Genomic DNA, 20614 nt, shown 5'->3' on the forward strand with positions numbered 1-20614 from the left:
AAGGCAGCTGTTCGGTTTTAAGTGTTCGATTGAATATTAACTGTGCAGTACTTGTACTGACACATCCATGCCTCATGCTTGATTTCATAATCCAGATGTGTTGAATCAACTTTTCTGTTATGCATGGACACTCTAATAAGAAAAAAAAAGGGAAGGAAGGAAAGAAGGAAATAAAGAGGGAGAGAGGAGAAAAGAAAACCGGCTTCCTTCGTATCTGCAAGTCTCAATTTCTGCATTTCATAATTCAGCTGAATCTAGGAAGCATAGTGTAATGACTTTCCCAAAAAAGAAAGAAGGTATTTTCCTGCCAAATTGAATATATAGATTTGGATGTGATTTTTAAGCCACGTGGTAACATATTTCAAGAGTTCTCCTTTTGTGACTGTATCTTAGCTCCATCTATACACAAATGTGTACTGGACTTCACTACCATAAAAAGGATGACTTTTTATTTCATCCTGAATCTCTAACTTCTTCTACCTTATGAAACATGTACACTGCAATGTTGTGTTTGGCTCAGTCTACTAAAAAAAACACAAAATCTTTCTTCAGGAGAATCTGACCCTGTTCCCACTGTTTTCTCAGCATGTTTTCAGCATCAGCACATTGATGGTGCTGTCATTAGCCAGAATACTGAGACAGGAAAGAGATCTATTAGATCATCAAAGTCCATTCCTGGAGTGGGCCTAGGCCTCCTGGGAGAGCCTGTGACATAGCATCTTAAGCAGATGACCAAGGAGAATGTAGAGGCATGTAAAATTTTACCTGCTACAGTTTTTAATTTTTGAAAGTTTCTGAAATAACTCCCAGAGCCTGAAACAACAGCTCAAGCTGAATTTAGGTCAATGGTTCTCAAGTGGGGGCAGTTGTGGTCCCCAGGAGATATTTGGCAATATTTGGAGACCTTTTTCGTTGTCACAGCTGGGGTAGGGGGTTGCTACCGGCACCTAGCGGGTTGAGGCCAGGATTGCTGCTAAACTTCCTACATTGCTCAAGACAGCCCCCCTACGATGAAGAATTTATCCGGCCTCAACTGTCAATAGTACCCAGGTTGAGAAACCCTGGTTTAGGTCCTTTTCTAACTATTTTTTCCCTGAAGTTTAACTGTTCACTCAGCTCCAAGCAAGTCAGATTGCTTGACTACGTGGCACCGAAGAGCACACACTATTCTGAAATAAACTATTTCAAATAAAATCCCTACTAATTCCTTCTTCTTCAGCATGCAAGCAAGTATCAAGAATCATACGGAGAAAACAAAAGCACCTTTTCTAGTTATTTCAAGAGTTAGAGTGTGTTGAATTTCAGAAGGCTCCAGATCTGGTAAATAACATTCTAGAAACTTGAGGCAAAGGAAGCATTACACGCTTTAGGAAAAAGAAACCATCATACTTTCCTAAATCATTAGAGCCTTATTGTTCATCAGAAGCTTATATTTTGGTTTCTACATATTCTTCAAATGTTTATAGGCAGAGTAGATCTTTAAACTCAAAACCTTAGGTGAAAAACTCTTGGTAACAAACAAACAGCTCAGAGTACTCAACAGATATCCTCCTGCCCTTACCCCAAATCATATCCATCATTCATTCTTGTTTAGGAAGTAAAGAAAGGGAAAGAGAATATAAGATAGAATGGAGGGATAGAATAAGGGCAAGGTAAGGAGAGGAAAGGAGAGAGGTAAACCAAAGTTTTGTTTCTGCAGGTTCAAATGGACCTTGGCTGACAGAAACTTCCTGGTGGGTTGTTCAACACCCAACTTTCTGTGCGATGTAGCACTGGCCTTGGTCTTACCTGTAACGTAGATTTCAATATTGCACATCAGGGAAGTTTGTAAAGGGAAGAAATGGGTAAAACATTTAAAACAGTTATGAATTGTTAACGAAATACTAGCATCGAAAAAGTAAGCAGTATTACAAATATATCAGCTTAAGTTTATCCCATGTCATAATATTTTCGCTTGCTTTGTGTTTCTAGTATTGAGAATCTAATTTGAGTTAATATTTTCAAAGACCGAAGGAGTTGTTACAAATTCCAGATTAGCTCAGAGGCTTTGAAAGTGTGAGAAGCAAGCCAGATCCACTGAAAATCCTTTTTAAATACATGGGGCTTTGTTTAGCTCACTGATTTCAATAGCAAAATGACACCTGTGCATTTGAAACATGAAAGCCATTTACTCTTTGCCTATTATGGAGTCATTCCTTTTTTGAAACTGTGCCTTGACTGTGACATTCACCCTCCTCCCCTGCCCCAAACAGAATCAAGGTTGAACCTTTCTGCACTATTAGGATAACTTGAGTTAAAATCTGTCACTTGTGTTCAGTTACAATTCTGTTGTATTTCCTAATGAACTGTGTCTGATCTTCCTGCATTTCCTAGGGGGTTTATGAGAATAGTGCAACTAAGGCTTAGGAGAGACTTCATGGTGCTATTTAGTATGTGAAGCATCTTTACAAAGCATACAGCCTAGAGTCGTCATTCCTTCTTGTTATTAGAATCAGTCACCCACACTCCTCTCCTACTGAATGAGTCATGCCCAGGATAACTCGAACACGAATTCTTCACAGGGATAGGACTGATCGTAGCAGAACTGGGAACTGATAAATCCAGTCCTGACTTTCTCTATAAACCAGGAATACATTTAATAAACTCTTTTCCTTTCCTTTTATTTTACTGAACTTGTACAAATTACAATAGTCATACAAGCTCATGATAAATGAAAAAGTGTCTACCACACAGAATGGTAGTGAAAACAAAATTTCCTTTCTCTATCTGCCCAACCTCCAGCCCCATTGCTCAGAAATAGGCACTATTAATAGTGCTTCCTCATGTGTTCTCCTAGAAGTTTTCAGAGACAAGAATAGAGAAAAAAAATTTTTTTTCTGTGCCCCAATTCCTTTTTTTTAATTAAAAAAAATTTTTTTTTCAGAGCTCACAGTACTTTATATCACCACTAAATCTTTACCAGGTCAGTCCCATAAATATCTCAGGCAATTCTAAATAAATTAGAGAGCTAATTAAAGAAAATAATTTCTTAATATTAGTGGCAGACATTAAATAACATTTTCCCCAGCCTTCAATGGTTTCTCTCTCTGTTTATCTGTTTTGTTTTGATTTTTTTTTTGCAGTACGCGGGCCTCTCACTGTTGTGGCTTCTCCCGTTGCAGAGCGCAGGCTCAGCGGCCATGGCTCACGCGCCCAGCCGCTCCGCGGCATGTGGGATCCTCCCGGACCAGGGCACGAACCCATGTCCCCTGCATCGGCAGGCGGACTCTCAACCACTGTGCCACCAGGGAAGCCCTTTCTGCTTTTGAATTCAAGTCCCCAAGTTCATTTTGAATTTCGTAGCTGTTTTCTTTCATTACACAAAGGGCTTCATTTAGTGAAATTAAGTGGAGACAAACTAACATTGATCCTGCAAACCCATGAAGACAGTGTGGAAATAGGGTATTCATTAGCAGGCCCACAGACCTGAATGTGGTGCTCTGATATTCCTGAATATCTTGTTGCTTCAAGATGCTGTACTCTCACTATTTTTACTAAATCCTGAAACAGGAATGCATCATGCCCCTGGTCTGTCTTCCTGGCCGATTTCCTGTTCTCCCTGGACATATCTTGAACCTTTTATGTTTTTAAAACACATACCACTACTGTATCTAGGTTTGACCCCAACCTTTTTGTTGAGTCATTCTGGCCTCCAGACTACTTTTAGGGAAACTCACCAACTTCCTCCAAGCCACTAAGGGGCTGCCACTAGGTGATAGGCCCCTGTCTTTCTATTACCTGCGAGGCACTCTCTGGCTTTCCGTCCACTTGGAATTGGAGCTGCCCCTGGGTCATCTCCCCACGGGCCTGTGCATCCCTCCTGGTGACATTTCAGTCAGTAACATATCCCATCTGGCTCATCTGGCCTTTTAGTTGTGGACAGAGGCACGTGCAATAAAGTTTTTCTCTTTTCTTTTCTTAAATCCAAGTCAGCCCAGAATTTTTTTTTTATAAATTTATTTATTTTATTTATTTATTTTTGGCTGCATTGGGTCTTTGCTGCTGTGAACAGGCTTTCTCTAGTTGCGATGAGCAGGGGCTACTCTTCATTGAGGAGCACGGGCTCTAGGCGTGCAGGCTTCGGTAGTTGCAGCACGCGGCAGGCTCAGTAGCTGCAGCTCGCAGGCTCTAGAGTGCAGGCAGGCTCAGTAGTTGTGGCGCACAGGCTTAGTTGCTCCACAGCATGTGGGATCTTCCCAGACCAGGGATCGATCACGTGTCCCCTGCATTGGCAGGCAGATTCTCAACCACTTCGCCACCAGGGAAGTCCCAGTACAGAATTTTAAACCCCGGGTACCACCCCATTAATAGAAAAAACAAACAAACAAACAATAAATTTGCAGAAAGAGAGAGGCATAAGTAAAAGCCACAGCATGAGGGAGGGCTGACAGGAAGATCAGGATGGATTTTATTATTAGCCCCCATCACCCCTCCTGAACAACCCGTTTTGCTCAGGACAACCCCTCAGCTCCTTGGGATCAGCTGAGCCTCCAGGATGGGAGAAGGGCCTGGCTGGTCTGTCAGGAATCCCATCCCCTCCTCCAGCAGTTGGTTCAGTGATGGGCTTGTGAGAGGAGAGGTTTCCTGCAGCATCCTGCAAAGTCTCCTCACTCTAAGGAGAAAGGGAGAGGAACTAAATACTAACTAAACTAAATACTAACTAAATACCAACATTGCTGTTCTGGTCTTTCTCTTCCTCTGGAATGTCTCAATATTCGCCTACAGATGAGTTCAGCCCACAGGGGAATGCAGAGCCCGAGGGAATGGAACTAGAGCCTGTGGATTCAGTCAACCCTGACCGTGTCCTATCAACGCTCCAGTTGTGGGAGCCAAGACAGTTTCTCATTGTATAAGCCAGTTAAGTTCAGTATGTGTTACCGGACACCGAAAGTGTTCTAAATGATACAAAAATAGGGAAGCCAGCATCAAAGGAACAAAAACAGAATTTCTACCCCACAAGCCATATTTTGTCCTCTTGGGCAAAGTAATGGCTTTGGAAAAAAGCACACTGTGGGTACTTTTTAATACCCTTATGGTTTCTTTGAATTTCTATAACGTGTACTTGATTTGGCCTGCTGTGTTTTGTTTTGTTTTCTTTATGAAATGAAGTCCCAAATTGTGTGGATTTTTTTTTCTTTCTTTCTTTCTTTCTAATTTAGAACCATAGGACACAGCTAAATGTATATATATATTAATATCAGTAAGAATAATAATTGCATTTAAAGCACTGGACTAAATATAGGGGTTATGGAAAGAGGTTTAAAGAAAGATAAATAACATTGTGCTAGACTTAAGGTGTTCTCATTCTAGTCCTATCCCCAAAGAATCATGGAGAAAGAGCAGTTAATGTAATTCTAACTGACAATAGCCTTGAGCAGAGGTGACATTTGAGCTGAGCCTTAAAGCTTTTTTTTGCATAAAGGAAATTCAAACATAAAAAATACAGAGAATTACGTACTAAGCACTTGTGTCCTCAATAAACTTTTTTTATTTTAATAAATACCAACATTGCTGTTCTGGCTTTAGATTCCTTTTTTGAATTAATTTTTAAATTTTGAGGTAATTGTAGATTCATATGCAGTTGTAAGAAATAATACAGAGATTGATGGGGTAAGTTACACGTTAAGCTTTACTAACCATCAGGGAGATTGGCGAAGAATACCAATTCCCCAGTTGGGTGTCTCTATGTAAAGGGAAACTGTTGGAAATTATAAGATGCCTTGTTTTAAAAGCTATGTGATACCTTTAATAAGAAATAAAACAAATTCAAATTAAAAAATAATAATAATACCAAGAGATCCCCTGTAGTCTTTCCCCAGCTCCCCCAATGGTAACATCTTTTATTTTTTTTGGGGGGGAGGTATAGTTGCTTTACAATGTTGTGTTAGTTTCTGCTTCACAATGAAGTGAATCAGCTATAAGTATACATATATCCCCTCCCTCTTAGGTCTCCCTCCCACCCACACCCCATCCCACCCATCTAGGTGGTCACGGAGCTGAGTTCCCTGTGCTTTACAGCAAGTTCCCACTAGCTATCTATTTTACACATGGTAGTGTGTGTATGTCAGTCCCAGTCACCCAGTTCATCCCGCCCACACCCCCCCCCACCCCGCTATGTCCACATGTCCATTCTCTACGTCTGCGTCAGTAGTGGGATTGCTGTGTCATATAGTAGTTCTATTTTTAGTTTTTTAAGGAGCCTCCATACTGTTCTCTGTAGTGGCTGTATAAATTTACATTCCCACCGCAAGAGGGTTCCTTTATCTCCACACCCTCTCCAGCATTTATTGTTTGCAGATTTTTTGATGATGGCCATTCTGACCAGTGTGAGGTGATACCTCATGGTAGTTTTGATCTGTATTTCTCTAATAATCAGTGAGATTGAGCATCTTTTCATGTGCCTCTTGGCCATCTGTATGCCTTCTTTGGAGAAATGTCTAGGTAACATCTTGTAGATGTAGGTAACACATTACCACAACCAAGACATTGACATTGATACAGTCAAGATATGGAACATTTCCATCCCCCCAAGGATCCCTCCTGGTGTCCTATTATAGCCACACTAATATCTCTCCTATTAGGACCCTCTCCTTAAATCCTGGAAACCACTATTCTGTTCTCCATTTCTACGCTTTTATCATCTTGGAAATGTTATATGGATGGAATCATACAGCATGCAAACTTTGGGATTTGCATTTTCACTCAGCATAATTCCCTGGAGATTCATCCAAGCTATTGTGGGTGTTAGTAGTTCATTTCTTTTCATTGCTGAGTCATATTCCATGGTACAGATGTGCCACGGTTTGCTTAACCATTCAGTTTTTGGTTATTACTAATAAACTTTATTATTATTGCTACAAATATTCACGTACAGGTTTTTTTTTTTACATCTTTATTGGAGTATAATTGCTTTACAATGGTGTGTTAGTTTCTGCTTTGTAACAAAGTGAATCAGTTATACCTATACATATGTTCCCATATCTCTTCCCTCTTGCATCTCCCTCCCTCCCACCCTCCTTATCCCACCCCTCCAGGCGGTCACAGAGCACCGAGCTGATCTCCCTGTGCTATGCGGCTGCTTGAACATGTCTTTATTTCTTTGGGGAAAAATGCCCAGGACTGCAATTGCTAGGTCATAGTACTTGCATGTTTAATTTTTTAAGGAACTGCCCAATTGTTTTCTAGAGAGGCTGTACCATGCTAGATATCCACCTGTGGTGGATGAGTAATCAAGTTTCTCTGCATTCATACCAGCACCTTGAGTTGTCACTATTCTGTAGTTTAGCCATTCTAATAGGTGTTTAGTGATATCTCATTGTGTCTTTTTTCATTGAAGCATAGTTAATTTACAACGTGTTAGTTTCAAATGTACAACAAAGTGATTCAGTTATACGTGTATATATATTCTTTTTCAGACTCTTATCCATTATAAGTTATTACAAGATACTGAGTACAGTTCCCTTTGCCATAACAGTAGGTTCTTGTTGTTTACCTGTTTTATATATAGTAGCAGGTATATGTTAATCCCAAACTCCTAATTTTCATTGTGGTTTTGATTTGCATTTCACTAATGAATAATGATGTTGAACATCTTTTCATATGCTTATTTGCCATCTGTATATCCTCTTCTGTGAAATGTCTCTTCCTGTCTTTTGCCTATTCTTTAATTGAATTGTTTTTTGCTTGTGTGTTTGTTTGAGTTTGGAGAGCTCTTTACGTATTCTATATACCAGTCCTTTGTCAGATATATGGTTTATGAATATTTTCCCTCATTCTATAGTTTGTCTTTTCATCCTCTTAACAGGGTCTTTTGCATAGAAAAAGTTTTTAATTTTATGAAGTCCAATTTATCCATTTTTCTTTTCAAGGATTGTGCTTTAGTTGTCAAATTTAAGAATGCTTTGCCTAGCCCTAGAAACTGAAGACTTTCCTATATGTTTTCTTTAAAAATTTTTGTAGCTTTATGTTTAACATTATGTCCATGATCCATTTTGGGTTAATTTTTTATAAAGTTTGAGGCTTACATTAGGTTTCATAGTTTGGGCTATAGATGTGCTCCAGCACATCTGGAGCTCCAGCATCATTGGTCGAAAGGGCTATATTTCTCCCGTTGTACCTTTGTCAGACATCAGCTGGGCATATTTGCATGGGTCTATTTCCGTTACCTTGATCTCTGTGTATATACTTCCACCAATACCACACTGTCTTGATTACTATAGCTATACGATCAGCTTTAATATCAGTTAGGCTTCTTTCTCCTACTTTATTCTTCTTTTTCAAAACTGTTTTAACTAACCTGGTTCCTTTTCCTTTCCATATAAATTTTAAAATAATCTTGCCTCTATCTATAAAAAAATCTTACTGGGATTTTGATAGGAATTGTGTTAAAACAGTATATAAATTTGGGGAGAATTGATATCATCATCTTTTTTTTTTTTTTTTTGGCCGTGCCACGCAGCTTATGGGATCTTAGTTCCCAGACCAGGGATCGAAACTCAGACCCTCAGCAGTGGAAGTGCAGAGTCCTAACCACTGGACCATGAGGGACTTCCCCATCATTATCTTAAGTATTCCAATTCATGTATACAGCGTGCCTCTCATTTTTTTAGATTTTTAAAATTTTCTTTCATTAGCAGTTTTTTCAGCATGCAAGTACTGTACATGTTTTGTTAAATTTACATTTTTTAATCTACTGTGAATGGTATTGTATTTTTAATCTCAGTGTCCATGTGTTCATTGCTAGTATATGGAAATACAATTGATTGTTGTTAAGTTTATCTTGTATCCTATGACCTTTCTAAATCCACTAATCACTTCTAGGAGATATTTTTTTGTTTGTTTTTTCCCTGCAATTTCCTACATAGACAATCGTAGGATCTTCATGAGGACAAATTTTGATATGTTGTTTTTCCATTTTCATTCACATCAAAGTGTTTTTTTTAAATTTCCTTAGAGACTTCTTTAACCCATGGATTATCTAGCAGTGTTTAGTTTCCAAAAGTTTCAAGATTTTCATATTATCTTTCTATTTTTGATTGCTAGTTTGATTCCATTGTGGTTGGAAAACACACTTTGTATAATTTTGATTCTGTTAAATTTTTGAGGTCTGTTTTGTGGCCAGGACATAATCTATCTTGGTATGTGTTCCACTGGTACTTGGAAAGAATGTGTATTCTGATGTTTTTAGGTGGAGTGTTCTATAAATGTCCGTTAGGTCCTATGGGGTATTGGTGTTGAGTTCTACATCACTGCTGATTTTTTATTCAGTTGTTCTATCAATTGTTGAGAGAAGAGTGTTGACGTCTCCAACTATAACTGTGGATTTGTCCATTCCTTCTTCCAGTTCTAATGTTTTCTGCTTCACGTATTTTGCAGCTCCTTTGCTTGGTGTGTATACATTTAGGATTGTCATGTCTTCTTGGTGAATTGGCCTCCCCCTTTCTTTTAATTACATAATGCCCCCTTTATCTCAGGTGATTTTCCTCTGCAGTCTATTTCATCTGATATTGCTATAGCCACTCCTGCTTTTCTTTGACTAATGTTTGCATGACATATTTTTTCCATCCGTTTACTTTCAATGCTTATATCATTATATTTCTAAGAGCATACAGTTGGGTCATGTTTCTTAATTCAGTCTACCAATCTCTGTCTTTAAATTCGTGTATTTATATCATTTATTGACATGTTAGAGCTTAAATCTGGCATTTTGTTGTCATTTTCTCTTTGTTCTATCTGTTTTTGTTTTCTTTTTTCTATCTTCCTGTGGGTTACCTGAACATTTTTTAGAATTCCATATGTTTTTGAGTATATCTCTCTGTTTAGCCTTTTTAAAAGTTTCTCTAGGTGTTGCATTATATATAGTAACTTATCACGGTCTACTGGTGTTGTCATCTTACTAGTTTGAGTAAGGTGGAGAACCCTAACCTCCCTTTACATCCATTTCACTCGCTGTTTACGTTATTATCTTAAATATTTTCTCTACATACATTGCAAATATTAGACAGTGTTATAATTTTTGTTTCACCTGAAAAACATAATTTAGAAAACTCAAGAGGAGAAGGAAAGCCTCTTATATTCACCCATAGTTTATTTACCACGTTCTTTCTTCCTTAAGTTCCAAGGTCCCTACTTTTATCATTTCCTTCCTTTAGTCATTCCTTTAGAGTAGGTCTGCTGACAATCATGTCTCTTAGTTTTCTCTCATCTGAGAATGTATTGATTTCTCCTTCATTCCTGAAGGATATTTCTGGTGGATATAGGACTTGGGGTTGACAGTTCTTTTCTTTCAGCGCTTGGAAAACATTGTGCCTTTTCTTCTGTCCTCCATGGTTTCTGGTGACAAATATTCTGCCTCTCAAATTATCTATCCCCCTACAGGTAATGTGCCATTTTTCTCTGGCTGCTTTCAAGATTTTTTTCTTCATCTTTAATTTTCAAAATCTTAATTATAATGTGTAATGGATTTCTTTGGGTCTATCCTATTTGGGATTCAGTCACCTTCTTGAATCAGTAGGCTTATGCTTCTTGCCAAATTTAGGGAGTTTTCAGCCACTATTTCTTCAAGTATTTTTCAGCCCTGTCTTCTTTCTCCTCTCCTTCCAGGACTGCCATGACATGAATGTAGAAACTTTTGTTATAGTTCTAAAGGGTCCTTAGGCTCTGTTATTTCTTTTTTTCAATCGATTTTGTCTCTGTTATTCAGATTTGGTCATTTCGGTGTTCAAGCTTCCAGTTCACTGATTTTTTCCTCTGATCCCCCCATTCTTTGGTTGAATCCATGCATTTGGGTTTTTACATTTTCAGTTATTGTAATTTTCCCTTCTAAAACTTTTATTTGGGACTTCCTGGGTGGCACAGTGGTTAAGAATCTGCCTGCCAATGCAAGGGACACAGGTTCAATCCCTGGTCCAGGAAGATCCCACATGCTACGGAGCAACCAAGCCCGTGCACCACAACTACTGAGCCTGCTCTCTAGAGCCCCACGAGCCACAACTACTGAGCCTGTGCACCACAACTACTGAAGCCCGCACACCCTAGAGCCCGCATCGCAACTACTGAGTCCACGCGTTACAACTACTGAACTAGAGAAAACCTGAGTGCATAAACGAAGACCCAACACAGCCAAAAATAAAGAAAGAAAGGAGGTAGCACAAGGCAATGTGTGTGTGTGTGTGTTTGTGTGTGCATGTGTGTGTGTGTGTGTGTGTGTGTGAGATGAAACTCTTTTGTATCTTGATTGTGGTTGTAATGATATAACTGTATGCATTTGTCAAAACTCAGAACTGTAGGGACTTTCCTGGCAGTCCAGTGGATAAGACTTTGCACTTCCAAGGAAGGGGGCATGGGTTTGATCCCTGGCTGGGGAACTAGGATCCCACATCCCAAATCCTGCATGCCGCATGGCACAGCCAAAAAACAAACCCCAAAAAAACCACTCTGAACTGTATACCAAAAAAGAGTGAATTTTACTATATGTTACTATAAAGTAAAGAAAAAAGTTTACATGAGTGTTGTCATCCTTCTGCAACATTCGTATTCACTCAACATTGTTTTATATCCAGATCTACCTATGTCTTGGAAAAATTCCAGTATGTAGAAGAATGCATTCCAAGTGGTAGGACTATTAGGAACAAAGATTCAGAATTGATGTGACCTTGGAGCCATCTATGCACTTGATTCTAAAATGAAAAACATCATTAAATGGAGCAGGTCCAGATGATCCCCTGGGGAACATCACTTTGACAAGAAGGTTGACAGAGGTTATCCATCATAAGCCATTGACTCTAAACTTAAAGGCTGTTATTCTCAAAAGGTGAATTCTTCCAGGGATCTCAGCTATTTCAACATTAAGTAAAAAACATGAGGGAACTAGTCTCTACATTTTCTCTTACTTGTTTTTTTCCAATCCTGTAAAACTCAAAGTTATTCATCCATACTGCATTGGAAAAAGTACCCTATAAGTTCTAGTCCTATTTTACCAGCTAAATAGTTGGTGATGTTGGCAAGTCATTTAACTACTCAGAATCGCTTTCCTCTTCCTTAAAAAGTCACATTGTGCTAGATTATTTTAAGTCTCTTCCACCTATAAAATACTATAGGATATTAATCAAACATCTGAAGTGTTCAGTTGTCCAGTCAACTGCCTGATGTGTCTCAGGAACTTATCTAGGTGCCCTAGATGCAAATAAGAATAAGGAAGAGTCCCCAGTTGGGTGTGAACAACAGCACAGACATAGTACAATGGGTTGGTTGGTCAAGGTCTTGGGGGAGAACCACCAAGAGAGCAGTTCATGGCCATTTTGAGAGTGGGGAGAGGATATGAAGGATGAGAATGCCAAATAAGTATCCAGACACCCTCAAATTCACTGCTGCTTCTCCGCTCTCCACATCTGATTTCATTTGAGAAGGGAAGAGGACTTTCCTCTGCTTCCATTGGTCTGTCCAAGGATGTAAAGGAATAAGAAGCTACAGACTTTCAAACTTACTTAATGCCCAGACGTATATCCTCTCAAATCTTCATTTCTTATTTAACTAAACATAAAATGAAAGCATCTGAAACTGGAGGACCTAGTGCTTCAGTAAATGTAAAGCTCTAAAAGCTTTCCCAGTGATGAGTAAACATTTATTTGTCAAAGGTCATCAAACTTAAGTGCATGAATTTTATTGTTTGTAACCGTATCTCAATTAAGCTGACTTGTTAAACTGCTGTTCATTTTTTTTTTTTTTCGCGGTACGCGGGCCTCTCACTGTTGCGGAGCACAGGCTCCGGACGCGCAGGCCCAGCCGCTCCGCGGTATGTGGGATCTTCCCAGACCGGGGCACGAACCCGCGCCCCCAGCATCGGCAGGCAGACTCTCAACCACTGTGCCACCAGGGAAGCCCTGCTGTTCATTTTGATATTGTATAATATTGTTCGTGAAGTAGTAATATAGGTAATAAGTCATGAACTAAGTTTCTGGTTTTTTATGTGTATGGTTTCATAACGATTGATTGATTGGTTGCCTAATCTGATGTGTGAAATTCACTAAGATTGTCACTGAACTTTTACAAGCCCACCCGCTCCATTATGTCATTTTGTCTGATCTATTTTAAGAAGTTTGCAACTACACATGCAAGTTCTCATTCAAATCTTGCTTGCTTTTTATTTTTTATTTGTTTAATTTATTTTTGGCTGTGTTGGGTCTTCGTTGCTGCACACGGGCTTTCTCTAGTTGCTGCGAGCGGGAGCTACTCTTCGCTGCCGTGCGCAGGCTTCTCATTGCAGTGGCTTCCCGTTGCGGAGCACGAGCTCTAGGCGCATGGGCCTGGGCTCAGTAGTTGTGGCACGGGGGCCTCAGTAGCTGTGGCTCGCAGGCTTAGTTGCTCCGTGGCATGTGGGATCTTCCCGGACCAGGGCTCAAACCCGTGTCCCCTGCATTGGCAGGTGGATTCTTAACCACTGCGTCACTAGGGAAGCCCTTGCTCCCTTTTTAAAGAGCTGCACATATTTTCTATCTAAAAACATGTCTTCTTTGTCAATAAAAGATATCTCCAACCTAAAACAATTCCTTTATTTTGTTTTATATAAAAATGAAAAAAGAAGAAAAGCATGTTGGCTGCTTCAAAGGAAATGAAAACTAGGATTGGGGCCATTTCTGATCATTAAATAATAGGCACAGGAACTTAGCTATTAACTCAACATAGGAAGAGGATTGCAGAACAGACTACTACTTGTTGTGAAGAGATTCTGATGCCTTTACATGGCAGCACCAAAGGCTTGAAGAAAGGTGAACAGCCAGGGTCAGCAAACACCATAGAAACTGGCTCTCAAACCTCAGGAGGGAAATACCGTGAGCACAAGTTGAAGCGATTCTGACCGACACGTGGATTTGGACCTGACCCACATTAGCAAGGCAGGGGGAGGCTGCAGCCTGCCTCCAAGGGCCAGAGCTTAATGAGAAGTGAGCTGAAAAGGTGAAGGCTTTCCTTTGTCCTGGCTCTACCAGATTAACTGAGCATCCTTGTACCACGTTCCCTCTCTGTGCCTCAGCTTCCTCATCTACAAGATGAAAGGCTGCAGCAAATGTTCTTCACAGTGAGCATCCTTTGATTCCGAATCCCAGCATCTTCGATGTGGAACACAGAGGCTTTTTCCTGCTTCCTAACTTCTGCCTCTTCTCTCCCCTTGCTTACCAAATCTGACAACACTGTTCATGCTCATTGTCTATAGAGCTGCTTGGGACATTCTTGGGATAAGAGGAGACATTTAAATTGTTTCCATTGTGGTTTTTGCTTACTGAGAGATAGAAAATATTTCTCTCTTTGTTTTTTCCCACTAATTCCTGGGAATATCCATAAAACCCTCCACAGCATGTACAGACATGCTGAGAAAAGGGTACAAACACAGCTAAGAAATAGAAATAATTTATGTTTGCTTAACTTGCATCTCCCGGAATTTCTCAGTAGTTGCATAACCTTAACCGGCTGGTAGTAATATTATCTATGTGAAGGAGCCTATAGGTTCTCCTATCATCATTTACAAATGAACAGATTCTGGATTTGAAATTGAGGTGCTGAATGTGGGAATATTCTTAGAATACAATCAAGAAACGCATCGAAAAAACTATTCCAGGCAATGTAAGAGGCCAGTTCAAGCCCCAGCTTAGACTTCACACAGCTCTACCTTATGGTGAAAATGGCTACTTTAAATATGCACCAGCTTTTGAAGCTGAAAAGTGTGGAAGGGTACCGAAATCTGCCACCCCAAAATATGACTCTTTGGCGTGTGGATTATTTTAAGAACCACAGATGCAGGAAAAACAGGGCACACAGCTTTCTTTTGTCAAGGAAATTTACATTTACAAAGGAAACTTCCATTTGTAGAGATGTTTCCCTCTCCTGCACCAGGAAGAAGAGGACTCAACTTGTATCAGTGGAGAAGGCACCATAATAAATGTTACAGCCCTTGTTTTTGCCTCTCCATAACTTGTCTCCCCCACCCAGAAGCCCAAGACCCCTTTTTCTTGGTTTGGCCTACCATGCTTTATAAGCCCAAGTTCTAATCACCCCTTTGGGTTACTCATCACTGGCTGCTCCCCTGCATATGCGTGATGCACACGTTAATAAATTTCTGTTTGTTGTCTCGTGTTAATCTGTCTTCAGCCAGTCTAATTTCCAGCCCCCTGTGGGAGAACCTAAAATGGGTGGAGGAAAAGATTTTTTTTCCTCCCCTACAGTGCTAGAGTATTAGACTAAAATATTAGAATAAACATTTTTAACCTTAAAGAAGAGAAACGTGCCCAGACTGATGGAAGAGGCCACTTTTCGTTCCTTTTGTGATTGCACTGGGACACTGTTTGTCAAAGTGTCTTCCTGAGAACAACAGCCATGGAAGATAGATGTGCAGAGAAAAAGATTCTGAGATCAAGGAGACAGAGAAATACTGCATGCTCTACCCAGTATGGGAGAGTCACAATCCACACTGCCCATGCAAGGCTCTGAGATGTTCTGTATTCATTAAAATACAATTAACTTTATCATTAACTTGGAGCATTTCAAACCTAAGTGACCTCAGAACCCTTTCCTGTTTTGCAGAGCACACTTTGGGAAACCCAGCATCAGGGTTCATTTTACTGATAAGAGTCCACTCGAGATTTGGTAATAAAATAGGGCTGCTCGTGGAATTTGGGGTTGGGCCCTGAGCGGGTTCTGCTTTTTCAGCCTTTTGAAAGTCATATATTACAATCAGGGAATGTGTCGAAAACTGAACTCAATTTTCTTTGCAATATTGCTTCTTCTGTTCCTCCCCCGCTCAAGCCCACCTGGCCCCCTTGCTCACCTACGTCCTTATACACATATACACCTGTTAGAAGTTTTTTAAAAAAATATTTTTATTTATGTATTTATTTGGCTGTGCCGGGTCTTAGTTACGGCATGCAAACTCTTAGTTGCAGCATGTGGGATCTAGTTCCCTGACCAGGGGTCGAACCCAGGCCCCCTGCGTTGGGAGCGCAGAGTCTTAGTCACTGGACCCCCACGGAAGTCCCAACCTGTTAGAAGTTTTACCGATAGGAAGAACGCGTGGCACACAATTTACAAATATAATAAAACACACAATAGTCTTTACTGTAGATTCCACGTGGTCTATCTATTCTTAGCAAATGCTTTCATTGACTTTTACTGGCTTCCTGTAACCACAGCCCTCCTATGGTACAACTGCTGAAGGAGTGTGGCCCTGTCGCCCATGCTATGCAACCCAGGCCCCAGGCGCAGAAACGGTGTGTTTTTTTTTTTTAACCATACAGGCTAGTTGTGTTTTATCAACAGGATGCCACAAAGGCCCACGACAAAACCAGGCTGGACCAGCTAGATCCAAGATGGTGGGCAAAGCAGGCTAACGGTCCCTGCTTTCCTTGTCTTGATTTATCTCTGTGTTTCCATACCAACCCCTGAGAGCTAAGGGACACTTACCCTGATTTATTTCTCTGTTTGTTTTCAAAAGTACCTGGTGTCTGGCAGAGATGCTTTGCAGCTGTACTTTAAGAGACACATGCATGGAGAGATATAGGATGGTCAGCTGCCTCAAACCACATCTGACTTGACCACAGGAACGCACCTGTGCAGATGAAAGCTGGAGGTGTGTGAGAGTTACCTTTGCTTCATTACCATGTTAAGATCTCCACCCAAAGCGGGCATTTGCACTCTGCTAGGCACAATTTGTGCCATGTGCAAAGAAGTGTGGAAGGCTGTGCTTGCCCCTTTCCTAGAGCCCTGATGACCTGTCTGCCTCCTCACCCTAAAAATTCCCTTACTCCCATCCCTTTTGGGAGAAGGAGCTTCTGGAGCATGGGCTCCCCCTCTCTATCCTCTGGCCATGGAATAAAAGCCTGTCTTGCTAGCACCAAACTCAGTTTCATCCTTGGCACTGCAAACCTGAGAGGGAAAGAACTTCGTGATGGAGCTGAGGGCCTTCAGTCTAATTTGGTAACAGCTCCAAACAAATGTTGGCTAATATTTTTGTTTATAACAGTGAATATGAAGCAGAAGGCACATATTGAACTTCACTTGTTCATCAGTGATGCAACTCATCTCTTAGCTGAATCAGATAATAGATCTAAACATTGGAAGAATATTTCAAGTTTTTATACTATTATGTCATGGCTACAGACATAAAACCCTTTAAAGTTTAACTTACATTATTAACACTTTCTGTATCACTTTCTAGTCTAGAGCAGGAACTGGCAAACTATGGTTTGTGGTCAAAAAACCAAAGCAAAGGGCTTCCCTGGTGGCGCAGTGGTTGAGAGTCCGCCTGCCGATGCAGGGGACACGGGTTCGTGCCCCGGTCCGGGAGGATCCCACATGCCGCGGAGTGGCTGGGCCCGTGACCCATGGCCGCTGAGCCTGCGCGTCCGGAGCCTGTGCTCCGCAACGGGAGAGGCGACAGCAGTGAGAGGCCCGCGTAACACACACACACACACACACACACACACACACACACACACACACACAAACACCAAAGCAAAAAAACTGGCTGCTGCCTGTTTTTATCAATAAAAATTGATTGGAACACAATCAAAGTTATCTTTTATGATTGTCTATGGCCACTTCCACACAACAACAGCACAGCTGAATGGTTATGACAGGGACTGTGGAGCCCAGAAAGCCTGAAATATTTTCTATCTGTCCCTTCATAGTAAAAGTTTGGTGACCCCTGAGCTAGAAAATCAACAAAACAACAAATTGAGCCCTAATTTGTAGCTTTGACCAACTTTTGTGTTTATATATTCCCACCATGGTGGATTTCTAGCTACTAGGGTGACATCAGTGATGGAGTCAGGAAGAGAGACGCAGAAGCGCACCATGAAATGGTAAGTCCATCAGACAGATATGGTAGATGCACATGACCTCCAGATCTTGGAGAACAGTAAAATCTAGTAAAATAATTGAGGTGATGACTTCTGAGAATGTGTTACCATTGCTTTTAATAAAATTAATTTTATTGGGCTTCCCTGGTGGCGCAGTGGTTGAGGGTCTGCCTGCCGATGCAGGGGACACGGATTCGTGCCCTGGTCTGGGAAAATCTCACATGCCGCGGAGTGGCTGGGCCCGTGAGCCATGGCCGCTGAGCCTGCGCGTCCGGAGCCTGTGCTCCTCGATGGGAGAGGCCACAACAGTGAGAGGCCCGCGTACCACCAAAAAAAAAAAAAAAAAAAAATTAATTTTATTGTAAATGTATTTAATGTTTAGTGACGGCAATGTAAACTTACAATTGGATCACCTGCTGCTTCCGGCAGGCCACTGCTGAAAGGACACGTGAGCACCCCACCTCCCTCATGCCAGCCCATCAAATTGGTCCCCAAGTCCTGTAATTCCATCCCCTAAACCTCTGTAACATCTGTTCTCCTTCCTCGGTGCTAATGCTTTTTACCTCTGGGCATCTTCGTCTCTTGCCCAGACTATTATGATACTTTCTGAAATCCTCTCTTGAGTCCAGGACGCACGCCTCCAACCCATCTTCTAGACAATGCTTCTTAAACTTCGATGTGCGATGTGCGCCTGAGTCGTCGGGATCCTTATTAAAATGCCGATTCTGACTCAGCAGGTATGGGAGGGGCCTGAGATGCTGCATTTCTAACAAGCACCTTGGCAATGCTGAAGTTCCTGGTTCTCAGATCACACTTTAAGGAACAAGGCTGCTAAACACTCCTGCAAAAATGTGAATCTGACCGTATTACTCCCCTGTATAAAGCTATGTATAGTTCTCCAAACAGAACAGGCTGTTTCACACCTCTGTGCTTTATTAATATTGCTCCCACTGCCTGAAATCACTCTGCTCCCTCCTGCATCTATCTGGGAAACGCCTTCTCTCCCAAAGCACAGCTGTTTGGCAGCCTCTTCTGATGAGCACCCTCCCCTCTGTCCCCCTCCCCCATCCCTGTTCCAGTCAGTGCATCCATCTTCCTGACATTGTTGCATTTATTTGTTTGCATGACTCTCTCCCTCATTAAACTCTGTCAACCAAAATTCCCTAAGCCATATTCTGACCTCAGCTCAAATGTCATTTCCTCAGAGTTTCTCTGACATCCCCAAGAAGCCCTCCACCCCCTACCTCGTCACTCTTTACACCCTGCCTGTATCTTTTAGAGAGCCATTCAGAGCCTGTGATTATTAGTTTTTAGTAGAAGCAGCCTTATTTGACACAATTGACACCAGTAGTTGGTAAGTTGATTAAAAGTTAGACACTAAAATTGGGGAATCATAAAAAGTGACATATGTGTATGTTAAATATTTTTGTGAAAATATAAATAAAGGCACGTTCATTTACCGTGGTTTTAACCTAGAGACAAGACCATCATCCTGGATGGAAGTTTGTTGATTCAAGTTCAGCATCATCTTTCTTACATAAACTATATCCATAAAGCATTATCTACAATTTCCAGTTTCAGTTTCTTTAAAGTGGAGCGTGAACATAAGGAAACTTGTAAAGCAAGATTGAAAAAAACATTTCCATTAATTTCCTAATTTTACCAATTAAGTCTTGCCCACGCCTAATTTAACAGCATTGTTTAAAAGCAACCCATCATTATCTAATCTTCCAAAGCGTGTAATTTAGTACTTTTTTTTTAAACAAACATTTTATTTGGGGGTAATTTTAGATTTACAGATAAATTGCTAAGATAGTACAGAGAGTTCCTGAATACCCCTCACCCAGTTCTCCCGGTCTTTACCGTCTCCATTTGTCAAAACTAAGGAACCAACATTGCTACATTTATTATTAACTAAACTCCAGGCTTTCTTTGGATTTTACCACTTTTTCTATTGTCTCTTTCTGTTCCAGGGTCCAATCCAGAGTGCCACATTGCATTCAGTTGTCATGTCTCCCCAGTCTCCTCTGGTCTATGACAGTTTCTAAGTCTTTCCTTATTTTATTTTATTTTAAATTAATTAATTAATTAATTAATTTAGGCTGCTTTGGGTCTTCTTTGCTGCGTGCGGGCTTTCTCTAGTTGTGGTAAGCGGTGGCTACTCTTCGTTGCGGTGCGCGGGCTTCTCATTGAGGTGGCTTCTCTTGTTGCGGAGCACGGGCTCTAGGCACGCAGGCTTCAGTAGTTGTGGCGCACGGGCTTAGTTGCTCCGTGGCATGTGGGATCTTCCCAGACCAGGGCTCAAACCCGTGTCCCCTGCATTGGTAGGCGGATTCTTAACCACTGCGCCACCAGGGAAATCCCAGTCTTTCCTTATTTTTCATGGCCCTGACAGTCTTTAGAAGTACTGGCCAGGTATTTGTAGAGTGTCTCCCACAAAAATATGATATCTAAACTAGTAATTGTGAGAGGAAGAGAGTACAAATGCAGGATATTTGAAATTCATTTCAAATTAAGAGATCAGCAACTTAAAACAATCATGTTTATTTATAGACAGCTATATCAAAACCTCATGGTAACCACAAACCAAAAAGTCTATAACAGATATACACACAACAAAGAAAAAGGAATCCAAACACAACACTAAGGAGTCATCAGATCACAAGAAAAGAGAACAAAAGAGGAAAGGAAGAAAAAAATACCTACAAAACCAAAACAATTAACAAAAC

Source organism: Phocoena sinus, chromosome 7, assembly GCF_008692025.1.
Source record: "Phocoena sinus isolate mPhoSin1 chromosome 7, mPhoSin1.pri, whole genome shotgun sequence".
Classification (NCBI taxonomy): Eukaryota; Metazoa; Chordata; class Mammalia; order Artiodactyla; family Phocoenidae; genus Phocoena; species Phocoena sinus.